The sequence below is a fragment of the Protopterus annectens genome, chromosome 5.part0 (genome assembly GCF_019279795.1).
Source record: "Protopterus annectens isolate FY-2018-M chromosome 5.part0, PAN1.0, whole genome shotgun sequence".
NCBI classification, from domain to species: domain Eukaryota; kingdom Metazoa; phylum Chordata; order Ceratodontiformes; family Protopteridae; genus Protopterus; species Protopterus annectens.
The window spans coordinates 1,811,216,448-1,811,236,008 of NC_056735.1; the positions used below are offsets into that span (position 1 = coordinate 1,811,216,448).

General features: G+C 43.0%; 1 protein-coding gene across 3 annotated transcripts in view; it reads left to right on the plus strand.

The window, feature by feature from the left end:
- SENP7 (SUMO specific peptidase 7) overlaps positions 1-19,561 on the plus strand; it is a 2,310,641-nt gene that overhangs the window by 1,193,078 nt on the left and 1,098,002 nt on the right. The gene's annotated exons all lie outside the window — the stretch shown is intronic.

Consider the following 19,561-nt stretch of genomic DNA (forward strand, 5'->3'; position numbering starts at 1 on the left):
AGACCCCCAAGGAGACCACCAATACCTGCATGGGACCTCAACTATGTCTTGGAAAAACTCACGCTGTCACCTTTTGAGCCAGCCAATGCAGCTGAAGTAAAGTTCTTATCTTGGAAAACAGCTCTGCTCCTAGCAATAACCTCTGCAAGACGAGTCTCAGAGTTACAGGCACTCATGGCTGTGGAACCTTTTATAATTTTCCATCCAGATAGGGTTTCTCTGAGGACGAACCCAACATTTATGCCTAAAGTAGTGTCCAGTGTGGCCCTTAACCAAACCATTCATTTGCTTACTTTCTATCCAAACCCACAGAATAAGGGTGAGAGACTCCTGCATTCTTTGGACATACACAGACAGCTATGCTTCTACTTGGACAGAACTAAAGCTTTCAGAAAGACTGAGCAACTCTTAGTGGTATATGCTGCAGGATCAAAAGGAAAGGCTATCTCAAAACAGACTATTTAAAAATGGATAGGCCACTGCATTCGTTTCTGCTATTCACAACATGGCAAATCAGTGCCTAAGGGCATTAGGCCACATTCAACCAGAGCAGCAGCCTTCCCCAGAGGAGTACCAACCAAAGACATTTTAGAGGCTGCAACCTGGAGTTCAGTGCACACGTTTACCAAGCGCTACCACTTACCTCTCAACTCTAAATCCAGAGCAGGCTTTGCCACTGCAGTTCTGCAGGGCCTTATAGCCTCTCCTAATCCTATTTAGACCTAGCCACCCTACCTCAGCTTTGGGATTCAACCCAAGTGTAATGACTGCAACAGTGTAACACGATGAACATAGTACAGTTTTGTACCTACCATAAATGTAGATGTTCGAGTGTATTCACTGTTGCAGTCCAGGTTACCCACCCACCATCCCCCTTTTCTTGCTGGGACTTATCTGTACTTCTCTATCCTATAACAACCTATGTGGTGTATTTGCTTGTAGATGAAGGAAATGTTAATGTTAAGTTGTCTATCTCGCCTTCATTCTTGCTGGATGGGTTCGGAGCCGATCCTCGGCTCCGACTTGGCCACTCTAAAAGCTCGAGAGTTGGTTCCACCGGCTCGAGGCTCCCCTTTTATCCTACAATGCTAGGCGGTAATACCTCAGATTTCGTTTGCTGCTACAACGATTGAGGTGTGTTCCAACCGGCTTCAGGTTAGTTTGTTTAGAACAGTCTAAAAGTTAATTTAAACCCCTTTAACTTAGTTTTTATTCATAATTCCCATAGTTAAGTAGTTTTTTTATCCTTTCCCTCCTGTTTATCCACCCTTTTTACCACAAGAACTTAGGAGTTCTTTCCTTAGGCCTTCGGGCCCTTCCATCCCCTTAGTAGTGGAATGTGTGTGTTTTTTGTAGGGATCAAAAAAACTAAATTTATTAGTTTAATTTTAGTTTAATTTTTAGTGGATAGTGTAATCGGTGTGTTTGTGCTTGTGTGGTGATTACACATTTCTTCTTAGTAATGTCTAAGGATTCTAAGGTCTCAGGCTTTAAGAAGTGTGACTCATGCTGTCAGAAGATGTCTCTGACAGACGGTCACACTTCTTGCGTGTACTGCCTGGGACCTTTGCACCTGCAGGACTCTTGTGCTGTATGCCATGGCTTCAGCCCTAGAGTCCTGCAGGAAAGGAAAAATAAGCTTATTTTACGAGGCTTATTGAAACCTGAGGGTCCCCCGACTCTATCTTCAGGCAAACCCTCCAAGCCTACTAGGTCGTCGGCTCCAGCTTCTGAGTCGACACCTAGGGCTTCGAAGTCTGCTATAACATCGGCTCCAGCTGGAGCCGATGAGACTTGAACACTTATTTCTTCTGTTCCCTCGGCTCCGGCCGGAGCCGAGATATTGGAAATCACTGAGTCGGCTCTGATAAGGTTATCGGAACCGACAACTAGGAAAAGGTCTAGGTCACCGTCTCTTGGCTCCGTTCATTCGGCTCCAGCATCTCCCTTGCTGTCTGAACGGAGCCATAGATCTCATTCCTCTAGGTCGTCCAGACTTTCGGATCATGACCTTCAGAGGGAAGTGAGTCGACTTCTTAAGTCCGAGGCACTGGCCCAAATGCTTCAGAGCCCGACTCGTCAGTCAATGCTTAATCCTATTTCTCAAAATGTTCCTCCTCCGACTCCTTTGAGTTCGGAGCTGGGGCGTTTCGGACCCGAGACTGTGGCAGCGTCTGAACCGATACAATTGTCTTCGGCGCCGTCGTCTGCTCCGATTTCTTCATTGGAGGAATCTCGGCGCCGGACTTCCCTCGTTGGCTCCGAGGGGGTGAGTGGCATCGGACCCTTGTCCGACCCCGCTCTCCCTTTCGGTGCTTCGGTGTTGGTGAGTTCGGCTCCGACATCGGCCTCGGAGCCATCTCTGTCGGTGCCGAGGGAGGTTCTCAGCTTCTCGGAGCGGGGACCTCTGGCTCTGCCTGACAGGGGTGCATTCGAGGTCATGCGGAGTGTGTTGGAACCTTGTTCGACTCCACAGTTGGCTCCGTCCGCCCCTCCCACTTCGGTGCCTTTGGTTATGTCGACTCACTCCCTCATCCCAGACCGTAGAGAGCAAGCTCCTCAAGAATCCCCTGTTGGGATCTCATCCTCTTCCGAGGCCTCTCCTGAATTGGCAGGGGAGCCCCCTAGGAAGAGAAAGTGTAAGAGGAAGCACATAGACTCACCTGAGTCTGTCACCTCTGACACAGATTTAGAGGATTCGAGGGTTCCCCGTTCCCCTTCTGAAGATGTCTCTTTCGCAGACATTCTAGAGATCCTGAAACAGAGGGGAAATTGGCCAGCCCTTAACCCTTCGGAGGATGAATCTGTGTATCTTGAGGCGTTTGGCTCTCGCCCTTCCACCTCCTGGGTGTCCCCCCCCTTTGATCCCCTCATGCAGGTGGTTGCAAAGAAGGCCTGGACGGCTCCTGATTCAGTGGACCCTACCCCCAGGAGACCCTCCAAATTTATAACTGCACCAACTGACAAGCAATTCCTCACAAAAGGTGTTTCCGTGGATGCTATGGTGGCAGCTGCTGCCACCAAGAAGGAACTAGCTGATCCTTCGGTGCCCGTCCATCCACCTAACAAAGAATCCAGGTCTATGGACAGGTACGGGAAGCGGATGTTCTCGTCAGCGACCTTTGCAATGCGTTCGCTGAACTACCTATGCCATTTTACTCGTCTTCAAAGGGACTTGATCAAAGAAGCGAGTGATATGTTGAAGGATCCTACAGCTGCGGGGTTTCAAGACAAAATGAACACTCAGCTGGCTACCCTGAACTCCATAGCTAACTCCTCCATGCGCCTCCTTTCTTATGCGGCTGATGGAGCGGGCAGGGCCGCAGGGACAGGTGTGGCCTTACGCAGGCACGCCTGGATGCGGTTATGCAACTTTGCGGACCCCTTTAAAACGTCTTTCACTAATTCCCCGTTTGATGGATCATCTCTTTTTGGTCCTCAAGTGAAAGAAACCTTGACTAGGTGCGAGACAGATGGCAAGACTCTTTTTGCCGTCGGAGTCCGTTTTTCTACTCCTTCTAGGCCTTACCCCAAAGGCCAGAAAAGTGGGAAAATGTGGTTCCGTAAACAATCTCAAGGGACTTCGCCTGACGCACAAAGTCGGTTCCCCGCCAGAGGCAGTGGGGGGAACAACAATGGTAGACGTCGCCCTAGAGGCAGGGGGGGTCCGCAGAACCAGGGCAATCGTGAAGTCTTTTCTGATAAGCCCTTTCAGCATCCCTGAGGTGTTGCCCGACTGCCTACCTTCGGAGGCAGTCCGGGGAAGATTGTCACTGTACCCAAAAGCCTGGCTATCCCTGACTCAAGACAAATGGGTACAGTCCATCATTTCCGAGGGTTATTCCATTCCCTTCTTTCGCATTCCAAACCAATCAAAAAAATCCCTTCCAGATGTTCCACCCGCTCAAAGGGATCTCGCAGCTTTGGAAATTTCAAAGCTGCTTGCAAAAAGAGCAATTCAGCCAGTTCCAGCAGACCAGCAAGGATCCGGAATCTACTCCAGGTTCTTTTTAGTTCCAAAGAAAACAGGGGACTGGAGACCAATTTTGGATCTCAGTATCTTGAACAAGTCAGTCAAGAAAACAAGATTTTGGATGGTCACGCTGCAGTCCATCCTTCCCCTTTTGGGAAAGGGAAGCTGGATGTGCTCTATAGATCTTCAGGATGCGTACTATCACATAAAATGAAAAGACGCTCCAGAAGATTCCTCCGCTTCAGGCTGGGAACCAGTCATTTTCAATTCAGAGCCCTGCCCTTTGGTCTCACCACTGCCCCCCGAGTGTTTACCAAATGCATGGCAGTGGTAGCTTCTCACCTGAGACATCAAGGATTCCAGGTGTTTCCATATTTGGACGACTGGCTCCTCACAGCTCCCACCAAGCATCTTCTTCTAATGGCCAGGGACTACACCTTTCGCACTTGTCGAAATTTAGGCATTTCAATAAATTTCGAAAAGTCTGTTTTGTCGCCTTGTCGTACTATTACCTTCATAGGCGCAAATCTAGACACAGTCAACATGTCTGCAAGACTAACAGATCAGAGAATAACAGACATACACAAAATAGTCTCACTCCTCTTCAGCAGCAACAGAATCAAAGCCAGGCTAGTTCTGAAAGTGTTGGGGATTATGGCGGCTGCCATACCTCTGCTTCCGTTAGCCAGATTCCACATGAGAATCCTTCAATGGATGCTCTTCACGCAATGGTCGTACCAGCAACTTCCAATGTCTCACACCATTATGATCACGCAATCATGCAGAAATCATCTTCTATGGTGGATGTCTTCCCCTCAGCTCTTATTGGGAAGACCCTTTGTTCCTTCCCCTCCGGTTGCTACTCTGACAACAGACGCCTCCCTGATCGGGTGGGGGGGGCATTATCAGGGCAGAACTGTCCAGGGCACATGGCAACCAGACGAATGCCACTTGCACATAAATGTTCTAGAGATGAGAGCAGTGCTTTTAGCGTTGCAAGCCCTTCAAGACTCTCTTCCCTTGGGAACGATAGCAATCCAGACGGACAATATGTCTGTAGTGTGGTATATCAACAAACAAGGTGGAACCAGGTCCTACCCCCTGTGTCGAGAAGCACTCAGACTGTGGCAATGGGTGATTTCTTCTCAGCGTTTTCTGATAGCAACGCACATCCCCGGGAAGTCCAATCAAATCGCGGACAAGTTGAGCAGAGCTATCCTCATGCCTCACGAGTGGTCTCTGAAAGACTCTGTTGTGAGAGAAATTTTTCTAAAGTGGGGCCAGCCTTGCTGCGACCTTTTTGCTACTCCCCAAAACAGTAAGTGCAGAGATTTTTTCACTCTTTTCCCATTACCAGGCCAACCCAGCAGAGACGCTCTAGTCCAGGTTTGGCCCCGGGGACTTCTGTATGCTTTTCCTCCCTTCCCACTAATCTCTCAAGTGATACAGAAAGCTATCGCTCAGAAGGCTTCATTGATCCTCATTGCTCCATACTGGCCTCGACAGGTTTGGTTCCCCTTTCTACATCAGTTTCTGTTGGAGCGACCTTGGCATCTGGACCTAGTTCCAGATCTTTTGATCCATCAGTCGGGTCAGTTACATCGCTCCCTCCCCTCTCTGAACCTCACTGCTTGGTTCCTCCAGTTCCAACCTTAGCCAGGCTTCCTCAAATATCTCACTCTGTTCGAGATATTTTGATAGCTTCCCATAAATCTTCCACTAGAAAGATTTATTTGAGTAAGTGGAAACGTTTCGCCTATTGGGCTCAAGGAAGGGACATAGATCCTTTCACTGCTTCCATCCAAATGGTCCTTGATTTTCTAGCTGAACTCTTCCATGCAGGTTCATCTCCTTCTACTCTTAAAGTTCAACTGGCAGCTATTTCTAATTTTCATGTGGGTATTTCAGAGTCTGCCATAATGTCCCACAAGCTTTGCAAAGCCTTTTTGAAAGGAGTTTTTCTACTCAGACCTCCTATAAGAAATCCTCCTCCTCCTTGGGACCTAAATTTAGTTCTTAGTTCTTTGATTCTTCCCCCTTTCGAACCTGCAGCCTCCTGTTCCTTAAAATTGCTATCATGGAAGACTCTCTTTCTGGTAGCTATTACTTCAGCTAGAAGAGTTTCAGAACTTCATGCACTCAGCAGTCGACCTCCTTATCTGTTGTTCCATAAGGACAGGGTATCTTTACGAACCAACCCGTCTTTTTTGCCTAAGATAGCCTCGACGTCTAACCTAAATCAATGATTGACCTCCCTGTGTTTTTTCCAGAATATTCCAATAGGTCTGAACAAAAATTACACTGGCTAGATGTTCATCGTCAGTTAAGGTACTATTTGGATAGAACCAAACAATTCAGAAAATCTGACCAGCTGTTTGTCTCCTATGCAGAAGGCAGAAAGGGACTTTCAGTTTCAAAGGTATCATTATCTAGATGGCTAACATCTCTGATTTCTCTTGTTTATGAAATTAGACACCAAAAGCTGCCTAACAAACCTAAAGCCCATTCCACCAGAGCTTTGGCTACTTCTATAGCCTTCCAAGACAGACTGCCTATTGACACCATTTGTGCAGCGGCTACTTGGGCTACTCCTCACACTTTCATTTCTCATTATAAGTTGGATTTAGCTTCTAGGCATAGAGCTAACTTTGGTTCCACTGTTCTCAAGAGTCTGTTCCGTTAGGCCACCCGGGACAAGGTGCTAGGGACGCGGTCCCATCCAGCAAGAATGAAGGCGAGATAGACAACTTAACATATAGAAGTTATGTTCTTACCATAACGTTCCATGTTAGTTGTCTTCTTCTCGCGTCCCACCCTCCTTCCCCCTAGCCTGGACAGACCTAGAGGAGTTTTGATTGTGACCTCTCTTTCTACCACCTCTATACTTTAGGTATATGCTCTGCTGTGCATATTTCCTGGATCAGGATGTAGGTCACCCTTCTCTTCTCCCTTGTTTATAGAGGTGGACTTTGTTACTAGTTATTCTATTACTATTATAGGCTGGGCCTAGCTTACAAACGAGATCTGAGGTAACTCATGCCTAGCATTGTGGGATATAAGGGGAGCCTCGAGCCGGTGGAACCAACTCTCGAGCTTTTAGAGTGGCCGAGTCGGAGCCGAGGTCGGCTCCGAACCCATCCAGCAAGAAGAAGGCGAGAAGAAGACAACTAACATGGAATGTTATGGTAAGAACATAACTTCTATTTTTTGTATATAGTTCTGTAATCACTGTGTAACACTCTTTTTACTTCTGTACCAATTAATATTTAATTGTTTTGTGTATCTATGTTCTTGTCGGAGTGTTTCTCCCAGGGCCTCCATTGAAAATGGGCTCTTGTAGGCCCAGTGGACTTTTCCGGTAAACAAATGCAATAAAATAAATAAATAACTTATACTCAAGAAAAAATAATACAACTAAGGAGCAAAGCCTACACCTTCCACCCCTTGGTGTAGAGTGGACAAAGCTGGTGAAGTTATAGAGGAGAAATTAATATTTTGTGTCACAGTCCAAGTGGTCAAGATATAACTTACAGAGATGGTCAATATAGAGAGGTTGGTCTTCCATTGAGTATGTGTGGTGCATGTCCGGTCTATGAAAATTAGGTCAACTTAAGGAGGTGGTCAACAATGGATGTTTTACTGTAGTTGTTTCTTGTCATATATGTTTGAGCCTATGTCACATCTTACAAAACTTTATTTTTTATTGAAGGCCCTCAAACAGAAAAAAAAAACAATACCCCCCCCCCTAAAACCTGTTAATTTAATACTAACACAAAACTATGTACATCTTCAAATATTGAAGTTTTACCCTCCTAATAGGAACAGATGTCCCAAATTGACAGTCACACACTTGAGTTAATCTAAAAGAAAAGTTATCCATGTTAAGATGCCTATTGCAGCCTGTGCTTTTGCTAAGTGCTAACTGGTTTTATCTCCTCTTTATAGGTCTCCCAGCTAGGAAAAGCTTAAATGCTTTCAGAGAACATTATCTCCTAGCCAGTTTTTATTTTTTCCTCCCCCTCCAGTTAGTCACTTTCCACCAGACTATAACCAGTTTCCCATTATCAGATTGTCTCCATGGAGACATGAGTACCAGACAGCAAATTTCTCATTATCAGATGGTCTTCATGGAGACTTCAGAACCAGAAAGTCAGTTTCTCTTTATGAGGTTGTTTTTCATAGAGACATGAGGGCCAGATATAGAATTGCTACTAAGCATACATTTGTTTGCTAGAAAAAAGCCTCATACAATTAAGTGTTCTTTTTCATTTACTTACTTTCTCTTAGAATTTGTTGCTAAGTCAGTCTAATGTCCTTAATCCATTCATTCCCCCAAGCAAGAATGAGAAAAAGCGCATTCATTTTTCTTTTGTCATGCTCTTTTAATCAGGCTTTCTTTTTTGATGCAGTGCCTACATTTCTTAAAACTGAACAAGAAAAAAATGGAGGAAAGGGAAAAAAGAACAGCAGCACCTATTTACCATCCCCATTACACTTAAATAACTGATAAAACTTTACTTTATAGCGTGCAAAGACAACCATACACCACAAAAATAGTATTAAGAAAAAAAAAGTTTTCTTTACTGACTGTTAACTTTCTCTCCTCTGTTTTCCCTCCCCAAAGCATTTTTCTGAACATTAATGACATGAAGTAGGGCATATACTTTAGAGTCCCCCACAAGTCCAGCAAATTATGAAAAAGTCGAGTATTTCCAGATTTTCTTGTTCTGTCATATTTCACAAATATAATTATTGCATTGTAATCCCACATTATATTTCTGTTCATCTCTATCTCCTAAGTCCTGTCGCTGCTTCAATTCCAATGTACTTTCAATTCTTCTAGTCAACTCTCTTGCTCCCTTCCTTCTCTCCAATGTTTTCCATTGAAACATTGGAAAAGGTTTCACAAGTACAGTCACTCTGGTCTTTTGATGTCCCCACTCTAGGCCAGTAATCAAGGAGCCTGAATGCTTAACACTGACACTGGAGAGGGACGTTCACTTGGAACAAGATTAGATTCACCCAGTATTTCCAGATGCAGCTCTCTCCATGAAGCGCAATTTCCCTTAAGAGTACACAGGGAACACTCACAGTCCAGGGACCGGGTTTCTCTCTGTATCCCCATCCAGGTCCCCAGTAGGACTCCCAGCTGGCAGAGCTATAGAGCTGATTCCTCAGCTGTGTCTCTAAGCCAAGTCCTCCAGCACTCTCTCTCTGTGAAACCAGTGCTTTGTGTCCTGCTTGAAGCAGCTGACATTTTGAGATTTAATTTTCAAACTCACACACACACACACACACGTAGGAAAGGCTGGCACTGATTTGCTAGCTGTGCCCCTCTGCCCAGACTATAGGGGAGTTACTGCCATCAGATGGTCCACAGCCGGCTACTTGATGGCTCCTACAGGGGTACTGTGTGCAAGTAATGCTAAAACAAATGGTAGTTTGACAAATAGCAAGGCTTTCAGGATCAGCCAGAACTGTCAACAAATATATGTAAGTACTCTCATTGATTAAAATATAAAATATATTTAATAAGAAATAGGAAAAGAACATGAACATACTAAATATCTATTTACAGTAAACACCAGAGTTTCAATCACAGGAAATAATTAAAAAAGTACAGATGAATAGATTCAGACAGATACAGTAAAACAGTACTTAACTAATCTCACTATATTTTCCTGACTGATCTAAAGAATTACTAATCCCTGGTCCTTACTAGAGCAAGGCAATATGAAGTAGGTGAGTGGGTCCTTCCTGGTCATGTTCCAAAAAATGACTTCTATGAGACTTCAGTCTCAACTAGTACTAAAACATTTTTTAGTGATAGATTACAGAATGACATCACATACTTCTGGTCATCTGAATTCTGGTTCCCATGCTACCCCCTTTGCTAGAAGCTGCCAGGATTTAGCCCAGTAGTACACGCACAGAGCTTTCTAAGATCTGGTGTGGCTTCTGGAAGTCATAAAACCGTAAAACACTTCCAGTCTTCCAGAGTAGCAATTAGTTCACCCCAAAGACAATACAGAAAGCTTTCTAGTGCATACCTTTTGTCTCTGGCTGCATTGAAATCTGTAAGATACAATCTTTTTGGACTATTCCAGGTAATTTGCTTTCAAACTCTTTTTCAAAGTTAGCTGCAGCTGGACTGTGATTAACCCCTTCTCTTCCAGTATTCTTTGTTACAATATATACATTTCAGTAGTTACAATAATACATGTATATTTCTTCCTCTGTCCAGCAGAACACACTGTTGATGCATAAACACAAGCATCTGTACAGACAGTCTGTTATACAAATGACATATAATTATTTACTAAATTCCAGCTAACTGTGCTGACATACGTTACATATCCACTGCTCTACTTCTCCTGGCATAGCTGACAATGCATCAGTTCTTCACAGTCTTTATTACCAGAAGAACAAGAAGCAGAATCTCCTTCTGTGTCACAGCTCACTTTTTGTTGGACAAACTTTTGTATTTCCTCCTTACCATGTACTTCATTAAAAAATGGTTTTGCCCCTCCAGGGAAGAATACCTTGAAGACAGCTGTGGGTACAGCAGTTTGAATCTCACACCTGCATCACAACATTCTCTGAATAGTGGAATGAATTTACTTCTATTCTGCCTCGTGTACAATGAATAGTCATTCTCCACAAACACACTGCTGTCTCCCACTTTTAGTATTTTGTCCTTCTGCCATGGTTTTGTCAGAATCAACTCCTCCTGCTGGTAGGATTGCACCTTTACTATTAAAAATCTAGGTTGCTTTCTCAAGCCAGGTTTGGAGAACACACACAATGTGCCCTTTCAACTAACAACCCCTGCTGTGGAATACCAGTCCAGTTGCTTGTTTGTGCTTTCATAAAAATAATGCCGTCTGTTCCTTCCAGCTTGTCTGGTGTAGCTGAAAATTTTAGGTTTTCCCTATGTGCTCTTTCCTCTAATTCTGTTATTTTTGAAACATCTCTTTCTGAGCAGTCTCCTATTCAGCCAGCCTTTTCTTCATTTCATCCTTTGATTTTTGCAGCTTTATCACCTCATCTAAGTATCTGTTTAAAGCTTCTTCCATTTTATCCAGCCTTTTGTTGGCTTTGTTAATATAGTCCATCAGTGTTTCATTTATTTTAACCAGGTATATGTGCAGTTGTCATATCTTCCTGTAGGTTACTGGAAGTCATGTCTGGAGGTTTCATTGCTTTTTGCTGAACAGCTGCAGAACTTTCCCCAGTCAGTGTTTCTTCCCCACTTTTTGTAGCTGGTTTTATTCCAGGTGCTCTGTGTTTCTTTTTTTCTGGTATCCAGGCAGTACACTTACTAGCCAGTTTATGAAATGTACCAATAAACACAAAAGGCTACTGGCCTTCTCTGTTGAGTTTCTGTTTTCACACTGGGAGAGCTGGAGTTAAGCTGTTACTCAATGTGCAACCATCTTGGAAGTCCTTGTCAGCCAGTCAGTCTATCAGTCTTCTTTCCAAAATTTTCAAACCAGGGGGAATACATGCTTCATTTACTAGATATTACTAGACAGCTCACATTTTACACTCACAAGACTAAAGACTTGATCAAATCAGAACAACTGTTTGTATCTTTTTCTAAAGTCAAGTTAAGCACAGCAGTGACAAAAGTGACTCTAGCCATATGGCTCACTGACTGCATTACCTTTAATTTATAGGAGCAAAGGCCTGTCATTACCTAAATGTCATAAAGTACAGTCCACCAGGTCTATGGCCACATTATCCGTTTTTTTGGTCTAAAACATCTATAGGTGACATCTGTGCAGCTGTTACATGATTCAATGCTCATACCTTTATAACTCATTACATGTTGGGTATATTGTCAAGAAGTAGGGCACCTTTTGGCTCCTTGGTACTCCAAAATATCCTTCCTTGAGGATCACCCAAGTTTGCTCTAGGTAGTGATTGTGTAGCATTAGTTGAGAAACGAATGAAAAAGACAACATCAGATATTATAGTTATGTACTCACCATAACTCTGGATCTGTGTTGTCTGTTTTCATCCTTCCTTAACTTCCCACCCACCATTCCCCCTTCCTATTTTGTTTGGACCCTGGTATGACCTGAGGGATGTTCCTTACTAGTTTCTTCTGTGTGGGCTCCTGAGCTTTTCTTCACTGATTCTTTCTCAGTTTCCCACTTTTTCACCTTCTGTGTTACTTGACACGGAAATTACTATTGGCTGCTTTTTTTCTGTTTTGGCGTCGTGACCAACTAAATAGAGAAGCATACTCCATCTTAGTTATCTCAGGAGTAGTTGGAGGATCATGAATAAGGGGAGGATCTTGACCTATTGAGCCTAAAGTCTGCCGAGTGGCCAAGGAAGGATCTGAGGTCAGATCTGAGACCCATCAGCTGAGGAAGGATGAAAATAGGCAACACAGATGCAGAATTATGTTGAGTACATAACTGTAATATCTTTGAATGGTCACTGATGCAGTAGTCGCTCCATCACTCCATACTCTCTTGTTTTTTATGCCATGATGTAGACATTTATTATTTTTTCCTACCATTGCCCTCCTCCTGTCTGCTGGCTAAGAAGCTCTGAAGGGCTTTGCTTGCAAAATTGTCTATTAGTTAGCTCAGCTCGAGCTGCTTGACAGTTTGGGTACCTAGAAAGTACCCTGAAACTTTGGCTGCTGGCTGGCTGTTATATTCCTGGCAGGATATAACCCATATAGCTTAAGGCTACTGCAGGAGTGATCACTGAAACATCTACTGCTATGGCAAGTTCAGCTTAAACAACTATACTTTCTGGATTAAGAAGACTATTTTGTTGAATAAGGACAGGGCTGATTTTGGAGTCCTTGAGAAGGTATAGAGAAGTCCACTGGATGAAACTAAGGTGCAGGGCAAGTGTGGAGAGTTCAGGTGCTGGGAACAGGTGACCTGTGACAATTAGGGTGGGTGGAAGTTTTTAATTTGAAAGTCCAGTATGATAGAACTGGGCAGTGATAACTAAGGGAAATGGGCAAGTATAGTAGTAATTGTGCAACAATGGGCTATATTTGAGATGATGAGATCTATCTGTAATGTGTATTTTATTTCCATAAAAATGACATTTTGAATATAGGTTCACTGACTGTTACTTTAATTATTTTAATGTTGATATTTATGTAGCATTAATTATTATTTATGTGCTGTTTATTTTCAGACCAGTGAAGGAGTTTGCATTTTTTCTGTTTCATTACAGCTGTGCTTCCTTCTGCTTTTTAAGATTTCAATTTTTTTTAAGTGCTGGAGGCTGCATCTGTCTTTCATATTTCTGTACTTCTAATAAACTGAGTGAGTGCTGTTGTTACTTTAACCTTGTTAATGAATAGGTTATTTGTATGGAAAGGAGTATATGTTAAAACTATGTAAACTTCAAGACTACTGCATGCCAAGGTACTAGTTCACAGATGTTTTAAGTATAGTTTAATATAGCTTATGTTAATGGTAAAAGTCAGCTGCGCTTGTTTTCTGCCACTGTTCTTAAATGTTTAGTAATGATACATTTTTATGATTTGACCATTTTTGTAGTAATAACTTCCCATTTTTGCCAGATGTTATGTCTTTAGGGATTATTCAGATTTTTCTTGATTCTGTGCAGGAAGCCATCAGGTGTGTTGTCTCATCCCATAGAACTTACAGTTTTTTTATTTATTAGTTTGCCTTTTATGACCAGGAAAGTCTGATTGGCCAAAGCCCATTTTCATGGGAGACCTGAGGTGATAACAGCTCCAAGTTGCAAGATTTGCACAGGCAGTTATGAGCTAACAGTACTGAGGTATATATGATTTAACAGGGATCTTCAAGTTAAGCAGATTAGGATCTATTTTATGTGATCAAGTCTGCGAAGATTGAATCTCGGAATGTTGAACCAGCTTCTCCTCTGGAAGCTGACATTATGAAAGACAGTGTTTTTGCAAGGGAACAATTCCCGTCCACCACTTCATATGTGGGGATGCACCCCCACACCCCCTGCCTATTTTTATATCTCTATATATGTGTGTGTATATATATATATATATATATATATATATATATATATATATATATATATATATATAATGTGTGTGTGTGTGTGTATATATAGTTTCACTTTACAATCCCGAAATACTGAAATATCGAAATTCAGTATCTCGAGACTGTAAAGCCAAAAACTGAAAAACCCGAAACCCCAAAAGCACGAAATTCAAAATTGCGACTGCCCACATACACACTCCTGACACAAACAAGCACACATGTACCTTCCTATATACACTACAAACCAACAAAACACACACAAACAGAACAAAACAAACACATGCGCAGACCCTATATATAAGCAGGGAGGCAAGCCTCCGCACACCCCTGCTACTTATATATACTAACTCTGAGGTTGCACTAAAAACACAAACACACAAAAACCACCACTTCACATTCTACACCTCTCTTGCACAAACACACATCACATACATACAAATACCACCACTCGCAACACTCACAACCTTACCTACCTACTCTAATCCACACCTCAAAACTCCAAACACGCTTACACACACTAAAATCGCCTACCCAAAACCCCTAGTAAAACATCACTTACCTGAATCTCCAGCTACATCCACATACCACACCACACATCATGAACACAGGGAATCCCATGTCATATACGCGATTCCACAACATGATTCGGCATTTCCGCATTCAGGATTCTGCAGTTTTGCGGAAGTGCAGTTTCGACACTTAGGTCTCAAGCTACTGAAGCTTGATACTTCAGTAGTTTGAGATTCTGAAGTGAAACGGTGTATACACACACTGTGTGTATATATATATATATATATATATATATATATATATATATATATATATATATATATATATATATATATATATATGGGTACCTATGAGATGATCGACAACTTAAAACATTGACAGTGACTTCACCGACAAGTCAAATAACCGACATCGCAAATCACGGACGTTTACCAGGTAAGGGATGAAAATTCGCTACTCATGCCTACCATGGTTTAGTAAGTGTCGCAGTGTCATGCAACCATGGTAGGCATGAGTAGCGAATTTTCATCCCTTACCTGGTAAACGTCCATGATTTGCGATGTCGGTTATTTGACTTGTCGGTGAAGTCACTGTCGATGTTTTAAGTTGTCGATCATCTCATAGGTACCCATATATATAAAAAAGGAAAACACTTGACCCCAAAAAATATCAGCTTCCACAGTAGAAGATTTTATGGAGGATGTACTTCTTGTTTTCATGATGTGACAACTTGCCAATTAATATTTCCTTTGCATAAAATAGAAACTAGCATGACCACCATGACTAATGGCATGCAACATTAATAAAACAAAAATAAAACAAGGATAACAACTTTTCCTTTACACCAAATGCTTCTTCAGATCAAATCATCAAAACTGCATTATAGGTTCATAGGTGTGTAGTAGGCTAACAGCACTGGAGCCTATATAAGCCTAGCCCAAGAAGATTCTGTGGCATTATGCCTCCCAAAGTTAGTACCCAGTACCCCTGTCAAGCAAGGCCACTGAAGTGATCCCTGGGGTGAACTTCCTATTGCCCATCCACTGCCAAGATTTCTGTTAAAGAGGGCCAGTGAACTGCTCTGCTTGACGTGAATGGGAAGTTTGTTCCAGAGTATGGGAAGTCTCTGGGTTAGGAACCTGTCCCTCCAGCATATTCTGTTTATTGTGGTAATGAGGTTTAGGTCCCTGGAGCATGTGGCATGGAGGGATTGGGATTTCTTTAGGTGTAGCATATCTAACAGCTCTGGGTCAGACATGGCTTTGTAGGTCAAGCAGAGATTTGCCTCTAAGTAGGGATATGAGATAGTGTAGGTGGTTATTTTGAATCTGTCCATATAGGACATGTGTCTAAGGCCTAAGATCTTCTTAGTGAGGTTTTTTGTGGCCTTTCCAGTTGTTGTAGGTGTCTAGTGAGGTACATACAAATGGGGCATTGTACTCTATAATAGGTTTAATGAGGGATGGGTAGAGAGGGATTATGACCTCTTTCTTCCTGGATGAGAACCATTTGTGATGAGATGTACCACATAGAACGACTTTCTGACTACAGTGGCAATGTGTTATCAAAGGAGAGGTTGCAGTGTCAACCTGTGTCCCCAGGTCTCTTATCACACCTTCAGTGTTTAGTGGACTACCGCCTATGTGGTAGTTCATGGGCACTGAATTTTTCCCAAAGGAAATGACAATGCACTTTTTGGCATTGACCTTAAGGCCATGGTTCTGGCACCAATCATTGGTGTCAGTGAGGCCTTTGTGTAGAATGTCTACATCAGTTGGAGAATCAATAATGGCTCCCAGTTTGCAGTCATCTGTGAACTTGGTCAGCCAAAGTCCCTTTGTGTTGGCTTGAACTTCAGAGAAGTAGATGCCAAACAGGAGAGGACCTAGGACTGATCCCTGTGGGATACCACTTGTAAGTGGTCGGTAGTCAGATTTGGAGTCCGCTACTTTCACAGTATGGATTCTGTCTGTGAGCCAGTTGTCAACCCATCTTATGACATAGGGGTTTTTGCCTAGTTTACTGAGTCTATCTATGATTCCTTAGTGAGGGATGGTGTTGAAGGCCTTGGCAAGATCTAGGTAGGTTGTGTGAACTCCCTTGCCCTCATCCACAGCTCTGGTGACAGACTCGAAAAGTCTATCAGGTTGAGCAGGCATAATCTACCTTTCACAAACCCAAACTGTGTGGGGTCCTGAGTTTGGAGATTCCCTATGTTCCTATATATAAGGTCCATAATGATGCACTCTATAGCCTTACATATCAGACTTGTCAGGCTAATTGGGCGGTAGTTCCCAGGATCTGTAGTCGGCTGTCCCTTTGTGGAGTGGGAAGACCGTAGCAGTGTGCCATTTGGTAGGAACAAAGCCTGAAATGAGGCTGTGATTGAACAAGGTACTGAGATGTGATGCCAGTTCACTTTGTACTTCATGTAGAACACAGCCAGGGATATTATCAGTTCCCATGGAAGCTGTATTCTTGGCTTTGGACAGTGTGGTTTTTACCTGCGTAGTCTTGATAATAGGGACTTGGCATTCCTCAGGTATTGTGATAGGCCCTTTAGGGGGTGAAAGGAGGTAAAGTTCGCACTGAACCTGTCGGGCAATATGTTGGCAATATCAGTTGGTTTTGTATATGTATAGCCATTGTGTTGTAACTCAGAGCAGATCTGAGTATTGCCATGCAGATTCTTGACATAACTATAGAATGCTTTGTGGTTGTCTTTGGAATCTCTAGCAATTTTGTTTTCGTAGCTAGCTTTAGAGGATTTAATGAGGGATCTCAGTTTTTTTTGCTTAGGCTGACAAGGGAGTTTTTCCAGTCTTGGGACTTCACCCTTTTCTGAAACAGTTTTTTTCCTTCTGTTGTAGAGTTTGTTTATGGTAGGGGACCAGCAGATTGGCTTCCTTTTTTGAAGGAGAGCGTCTTGGTTCTGTTTGACCTGTTCCATGCACTTGTATATGCGCTCATTGGTGTATGATTCAGCAGTCATGCTCCTATTTTCCATTTGCATGAGCGTCATGAAGTTAGCCACCTCTGTTTTTAGATGCCCAAAATTGGCTTTGGAGAAGTTTTTTACAGTGGTTTCCTTTAGGGGGCATGAGGGTGGGATGTGGATATCCATGATGATTAACTTGTGGTCAGATCTGACCAGGGAGGAGTTGATTACTGGTGTAGAGCAATGGTTTCCCATGTTAGTAATGACCAGGTCAGTGATGTTTCTACCCCTGGTGGGGGTAAGAATGAGTTGGTCCAGGGCGTTGGAAATAATTAATTCCAGAAAACATTAAGCAAGTGTGTTAGTACATGAGTAATTTTCCCAATTAATGGAGGGGTAGTTAAAATCTCCCAGTATAAGGGTATTAGGTTGTACCCTAATATTTTCCAGTGTGTTTAGGAATGTGGAGTGGGAGTCTTGGGACATGGTGGGGGATCTATAGCAGGCTACAACCTGGATTGCAGTTTTACCCAGTGTTAGTTGTACCTGAAGTATCTCTGATGCATTATGTTGGGCTACTAGTCTGGATGTGTGCATATCCTTTATGAATATGGAGACACCACCGCCTTTAGTGTTTTGGTCCAGGTTTAGGGGCCAAAAGGTGTGGTATGAATTATAGCCTGGTAGTGCTGGATTGCTGTCCAGAGTCAGAACCAGGTCTCGAACATTGCACAGATGTCTATGTTCTCCATTTTAAGGAGTGCTTCGAGTGAGTACATTTTGAGATTTAGACTTCTAGCATTGAGTAGCATAACCCTCAGATTTCATTTGCTTGTAGCTGTTATGGTGTAAATTTTGTCTTCAGGACATTGCCTAAAAAAAGGCACTATAGGGGTGGCAAGAGCCTTGGCCAGTATCCAGAATCCCAGGGGTGACAGGTGCAGGCCATCTTTGGCGAGCATCAGGGTCTGTCAATCATGTCATCCCAGGCAGACAAATACTGGATCCCCTTAGAATGATACCAGAAACTTAGCCAGTTGTTGAAGGCAATCATTTTTTGCTTGTACTGTGGTATCATTCTGGGTGACGGTGGGATCCTACTCAGAGCGAGGGTCATACCTGCCTGGGGTACATGATCTGAGAGCTCCTCTATGTCTCTTTTTTCATGCAGTCCAGGGAGGTATGTCTCAGGTCGTTCACACCAACATGGACAATGACAGAGTCATATTTGTACCTGTTGTGGAGTGACCTAAGTGCATGTGTTATGTGGCAGATCCTGGCACCTGACAGGCAGCTGACCGTAACTTTCTCCTTATTCAACCTAGTGGGTGGGACATCAGTGTGCCTTACTATTGAGTGTATTGGATAAGTTGTTTTGCTGTAGGGGCTTTGGTTGAGTGGCACACTGTGAGCTATCTGTCTCATGATTTGTGCTGGGATGTGGTGGTAGTTGGCATTTCTGCAGTCTCTGTTTGGGCAAATTTTTATTGAAAGCCTCCACGAAAGTAGGTGTGCGTTTTGCATTACTATTAGAGGGTTGTGGTGGTGTATGTTCTGGAAGGCTATGTGTTGAATGTGGTGTGGTGTAGGTGTTAACCTTCCAATTTGGCTATGTATGTGCATCTCTCACAAGTCATAGTGTTGGGAGGTAAGAGGAAAGGGTTGTCTGTGTACATGAGGCAGTTGCTACATTGCGTCAGGATGCCCATGTTCACCAGGTTGACAGGAGAAAGCACAAGGAACTGACCTTTAGATATGCCTGGATAGGTGCTCAATATATTAAGTACTGAAGCTGTTTTCTTACTTTCCTTTATGGAGAGTTTAGTGCTGGTAGTAGTATATATGCTACAGTAAATGCTACAAGAAGTTCTGAGGAAGTGCTGGACTTATAATCTAGTTTGAGTGCAAAAAGATGAAAACTAGCAAGATCTAAGGGAAAATTTGAAGAGTAGAATTTCTGTCACCGGTAATAGTTTACCCTAGCTTAGCGGTGTTGCACATCATTCAAACATGGGTTTTTAAGGCAGAAAGTTAAAAGGGTTAGAAAACAGACCCAAGCAGCCAATAAGGTACAATTTCAGAGCTGGAAACCACTCCTTTAGCGATAGGCTG